Consider the following 6361-nt stretch of genomic DNA (forward strand, 5'->3'; position numbering starts at 1 on the left):
GACTAGTGATCTAGTGAAGGTAGGCTTCCATGTCCTTAGTTTTGTAAGTAATTAACTAACATACTGTACAACTTTCAGCCTCTGAAGATGGGTGTCTGAATACACCCGAAACATGTTAGGCAGATAACAACTTACTAATATATTTTGTGGAGATCGACTCTGAGTTTTGCTTTCACTTTTACATTTTAGAATTGGGTTATTTTTTCTGATTACTATGATTTACTATATGTCATGATTCAGCCTTACAATTCCATGATAATAACATGTATTTCCAGATTACGTTTATCTATGCTGGGTGTCTCAAAATTACGTAGCTAACCAAAGTTACTTTAGTTATCTCACCGCTCAGTACGCTAACTCTAATCAAGATTCACCGAGTCAGCACTCTCAGCAGATCCCCTCCACAGTCAGTGCGGACATTGGTCATTTCAATAATTTTTCTAGTTAGTCGGTAAAATTTATTAATCTAGTTAAGACATATTCTTTAACTGTATCTTTTGGTATTATTAAAGTTTTTTAAAAAGAAGTTTTCTGGCGCGTGACAGTTATTTCCTTTTTAAAATGCTGTCATATTTTTGATTTATGCTACGATAAATGCTAGGCCTATTTAACAAATATGTTCAGTGTCGATATTAAATTGTTTTCTGTCTAATAAACTCTATTGATTGAATTTAGACCATGGTCTCCTAAATACAGTATATCGCATTCTGAGCTGCCCACTTTGTACTAAGTAAATGTAATGTTAAGAACTTGGATTTTTGTAGATGATGGTTTTTAGCTTTGGCTAAATAAATAATAATAATCATAATCATTTTCTATGTATCTTGTAATACCATCGAAAATCGACCTACACTGTGTACAGAATAAAGTGTAGGTCAATTTTCGCCCTACCTTGTTGTGTATGTACAGGGTGGCCAACTAAGAATGCGAGGTACTGTATCTAGGAAACTAAAAATGATACCTACATGTTTGAAACAAAATTAAATTATATGACCATAAGGAAAACATCTAAAGTATTGTTACAAAGGCCTCATAGCCAGATTAAGATTTTCTGAAATTTAGGGAAAAGGTGCACAACTTGGCAACACCGCATGTTAGGGGTGTCCCAAGCTTACCCCCCTAATACCGAAGTCTCAACCCTCTAGGCCTTAAAATAAGGGAGTTATGGTCGAGGGCATTGAAAATACATTCGTATTTCTTAGCGATTAGTTGCGACCTGTAGCGCTCTCTTTCTAACACGCGCTTATTAAATGAACGCAATTCTGATACAAACCTCACCTTCTCGATCTCGGCGTTTAACGATTTGTGTGCGTTGTTGCCAGATTGCTTGACCGTTTGCTGTTTTTGTTTTTGTTGTTGATGACTTGCACAAATGATTTGACTGAAAACTGCTTACAGAGAGACAACTAATTTTAACAACTTGAGAATTTTGTGGTTATATCGTATATTATTCAAGTGTTTTTACGGTTAATTGGCATGATTTATTGCAGTAGTTAATAGTTATTTAGTTCGTTAGTGTGTGTCTGTGTACATATTGTCACGAATAACATAAGTTGCACTATGTTCCGTTACCTAGTCTGGCCCCGGTCTCCCCTAGTGCACCGTCTGAATCAGCAAGACCGGCAAATTGGGGTCATGATGTGGGTATTTAATCAGCGTCTCAAACCATCTAAGATTACTGGTCTCTAGGTCGGTCTTCGAGCATCAGTCCGAACTTTCTAGTGCCCGGACGGCTCGATACCTTCTTGGAAATCCAGGCTGAAAAGACGAGAGTTCTTACGCAACCCTGAGGTGACCGTCCGAACTCTTGAACCTATCAGTACCTGAAGTAAGTCCTTTGGGCGTGTCGGTCAAAGGGGCTCCCAGCTCGTATCGAGAGGGTTTCGCTTGGCGACACTTCAAGAGGGCTTGCAGGGCCTTAAGTAAATCCTTTGGGCGTGCCGGACATAGGGGCACCCAGCTCGTATCGAGAGGGTACCGCTTGGCGGCACTTCAGGAGGCCTTACGCCCATTCCCCCACACCCACGCATCTACACACCCCCTCTCAGAAAGTGTTCCATGCGCGTCCCGCCAGCGGCGGTGCTAGCGGCCCTCCTAGTCTGGGGGTAAGATCTATTCATTGTAATCCAAGTAATAAATAAAGACCACATACTTAAGCTACAATCTTGTTTCTCTTCCTGCGCCACCCCCAAAACGTGACAATATTAATATTACTTATTATTTTGGTGTTTAAGAGTGAGTGTTGTACGTTAATAAACATGGCTTTAAATAAACAAAGCCAGCAGCTTGTCGCTGCTTTATTATCATTTTTTGAACGTGAACGAGATCACGGAGGTCCTTTTATCCCTTTGGCTGCTGTGAGAGAAGTAAAACTAAAATTATTGCAATAGAGTATTTTTGTTTACCAACAGTATTTTTAGCGTGTAGCTGAAGCACTTGGGCTTGGTGTTTCTACAGTAAGTGCTATATCACAGAAAGTCAAGCAGGGCATTCCGTTAAGTTCACCCAATGAATAAAAAAAATGTAAACATAGCAGGAAGGAGCAATAGCAAACAAAGTGGGTGACAGAAACAAGGGGGAGGGGGGGAGTAATATGGCGGCCGTCAATACTTGTTAATCTTGTCCACTGTACAACTTAATTTAAATTTGCAAAACTCAACTGTTAAAGAACCACAAACAAACAAAACAAACTAACACTATACTACAACAAATACAAACAACAAATTTTTGCGGGTTTGAAACTCCAAACTTTCAATGACTTTGCGTCAATTCAACTGCGCAGTAGGCGAATGCGCAATCAAAGATGCTGGACTTCCGTCCCCCTCGCTTAATGCACAAACGGGTTATAATTTGTATTATTGTTACCTCCTGATACTTGTTCTTTTTACTCATTGAGTTCACCAAAGAAAAGTCCAGGTAGGCCAAAGTCTATTACGGACATTGTCAATATTGATGTTGCAGCTATTCGCAACTCCATATATGAGATGTATGAACAAAGTAAGTTGTTTTGTTTATTTTATGTCCTGTTCATTAATGTTTTGGCAACGCTTTTTTGTAGAAGAACACATAACCAGGGAAAGTATTTATGAAAAGTTAAGGAGTAAAGAAATTTTTGTTGGCGGATTAAAATCATTGTGTAAAGTGCTTCATAAAATTGGGTTTAAGAGATTGCCCCCGAAGAGGATTAATGGAACTTCCTTATATAGCTTTTAAAAGAATTCAACATTTTAAAATAAAGCAACAAAATCTCTATCAATTTGTTTTTACAGATGAGACATGGATATTCCAAAATGGGACCCCAGGGCATTCCTGGCAGGATGAAAGCAAACATAGTGTGACGAGCACCAGGGTAGATGGCAAAAGGTTAGCTACAAGCAAAACTCTTAAGTCAAAATTTAACTATATTTTTTTAGAAAATGCTTATATTTTTGTTTTTAATTTTGCATGATACTAATCTTGATGCTTTTTGTCAGAATCCCATTTGGAAATTATGGTTTATGTATTAGATGTTGAAACTAATGCTACTGGAACATTTAGATTCATTATTCTTCATGCGGGTAATGAAAATGGATTTATTCCGGGTGCTGAGCTCATATTTGCTTCAAAGAGCCAGTCTGGGGATTATCATAGTGAGATGAAGCAGGAAAATTTTCTAAAATGGTTTCAAGAACAATTGATGCCAAGTTTAACCCAGCCTTCCGTATTGTTTTGGATAATGCACCCTACCACAATCAATTAATCAAAAAAATTCCAAACAGCAGTGGGAATAAAGCAAGTATACAGGAATGGTTAAGAAGTGAGAACGTCAACTTTAACCCAGATGCCTTTAAAAATTAATTATTAGGACTGGTAAAGCGGTGAGATGTTGATAACCATTCATTCACCTGTTCAGTTGCTTAAATTAAGTATTTATAGGAACAAACCTCAGAAGCTACACCTTATTGACCAGATAGCAGAGCAACATGGCCATACGATTCTTCGTTTACCCCCATATCACTGCATTTTCAATGCAATTGAACTGATATGGGAAGTGTCCAAAAACTACTATAATATGCATATTGGCAGGGATGGCAGGTCAAATTTGTCTAAAGGTTCTATGACTAGTTTTACCAGCTATGATGTTTCTATTGATAACGCTCTTAATATGTGGAAGGAAGCTTTAACAACCGTGACACCAGCCGTATGGAAAAATAGTATTCGTCATACAGAGGAAAAAATTATGAAATGGTACAATAGAGAGCAGGTTATGGACCGAGAAGAAATACAACCACTGATTATATGTGTAGACGACCAACAGGATGATTCAAGCAGTGAGGATAATTTTTCAGATTAATGTAACATTTCTATTGTTAGGTTATTAAGTAAATTGCACATGTAAAGGGTGTTTTTTTTCGAGGTATAGAACTTCAAGTTGACATTACTGTTCAAGATGGCGACCGATTTAACAGCTGTCAAGTGATTTATTCTCAGTTTGGTTTGGCAATTCATCATGAATAGACTCACGCCTGAACAACGCTTGCAAATAGTGCAATTTTATTTCGAAAATAATGGTTCTGTGCGGAATACGTATCGCGCACTACGTCCATTTTATCGTCGACAAAATCGTCCATCAGAGCAGTTAATTCGATTAACCATGGAACGTTTTCGCACCACGTTTACTCTTATTGATAACTCGCATCCCCAGAGACGCCGTACGGTGCGTACAGAAGAAGCTATTGCTGCTGTAGAGCGTAGCATTGAGGAAGACCCGAATGAGTCTATAGTTGGATTTTTACCTTTTGAGAATGACGTCATCTGTTTACATCTTTGTTTCTCGCATATCAAACATGTGAAATAAACAATTTTAACAAAAAAGGCACGTTATTAATTTTGTCATCCTGTCAAATTAAAAACGTTGACATTTACTGTCACTTTGATATAAACAAATATCAAAGCTATAAAAATAATGCGCTACAGTGTGCAAGCCCAAATGCTAGTTCTAAATGTGCTGCTTTTTTGAGTACGAAAAGAAACAGTTTCCAGGTGTCATCCCGATTGATCATCAGTCCCTTCTGAACACACTAATTTTTCAAAGCATTTGTAGGTTAAAACTTGTGATCTAATTCCAGACATGCGTGTTTTTTCACCTGCCTGACGTCATTCTCAAAGGGTAAAAATTTGACTATATCCGCCATCGAGCACAGGAATTGGATCTGTGTCCATCCACTTTATGGACGATTTTACGGAAGGATCTTGGTTTGCGTGCTTACAAAATCCAACTTGTGCAAGAATTGAAGCCAAACGATCATGAAGTAAGGCGTAGATTCGTCGAATGGGCCCAAAACGAGATTGTCGTTGTTCCCGATTTTCATAAGCGAATTTTGTTTAGCGATGAAGCGCACTTCTGGTTGAATGGCTACGTCAACAAACAAAACTGCCGCATTTGGAGTGAAGCTAATCCTCAAGTGTATGTCGAAACACCGTTACATCCAGAAAAACTGACTGTTTGGTGCGCTTTATGGGCTGGTGGAATCATTGGTCCGTACTTTTTCAAAAACGATGATGGCCAGAACGTTACAGTCAATGGTGATCGGTATAGAGCCATGATTACTAACTTTTTCATTCCTGAATTGAACAACCATGATGTCCAGGAGCTGTGGTTCCAACAAGACGGCGCAACATGTCACACAGCTCGTGCCACAATCAATTTATTGAAAGACACGTTTGGTGACCGCCTAATTCACGTTTTGGACCTGTGAATTGGCCTCCAAGATCTTGTGATTTAACACCGCTAGACTACTTTCTGTGGGGCTATGTAAAGTCATTGGTCTATGCGGATAAGCCACAAACGCTTGACCATTTGGAAGACAACATTCGCCGTGTTATTGCCGATATACGGCCACAAATGTTGGAAAAAGTCATCGAAAATTGGACAACCAGATTGGACTACATCCGAGCCAGCCGTGGCGGTCATATGCCAGAAATCATATTTAAAATGTAATGCCACAAGATTATCTTTCGAATAAATAAAATTCATGTCAATCGAATAATCCATCGTTGTTTTATTGCAATTTAAAGTTCTATACCTCGAAAAAAAAAACACCCTTTATTTTAAAAATGTAAGAGTTAAAAATGCGTAAGTAAAAAAGAACAGATTTTTTTTGTTACTTACATCTACATAACTTTTATTGTTTAAAAATGGACCTGAGACACTGCTTTGACCTATTACAAGGAAGGAAAACCATAAACGGATTTTTTTTGGTATGACACTGATTCAATAAAGAGAGACGCACTTTAAACTAAACTAATTAGATCTGCTTGTTAACATTGCTATATTGCACGTTCAAGTTAAAATATTTATGTAATTATTACTTATTTGCAA

General features: G+C 38.0%; 1 long non-coding RNA gene across 1 annotated transcript; it reads left to right on the forward strand.

Annotated features, from left to right (window-relative positions):
* Positions 1 to 1212: 1212 nt before the first annotated feature.
* LOC145724733 (uncharacterized) lies at positions 1213 to 4056 on the forward strand. The gene is made up of 4 exons (XR_014177068.1): positions 1213 to 2366; positions 2421 to 2997; positions 3059 to 3857; positions 3916 to 4056. It is a non-coding gene; the product is annotated as an uncharacterized LOC145724733 (long non-coding RNA).
* The last annotated feature ends 2305 nt before the right edge of the window (positions 4057 to 6361 follow it).

This window comes from Ips typographus, linkage group LG2, assembly GCF_016097725.1.
Source record: "Ips typographus isolate SLU linkage group LG2, UJ_Ityp_2.0, whole genome shotgun sequence".
NCBI lineage: Eukaryota > Metazoa > Arthropoda > Insecta > Coleoptera > Curculionidae > Ips > Ips typographus.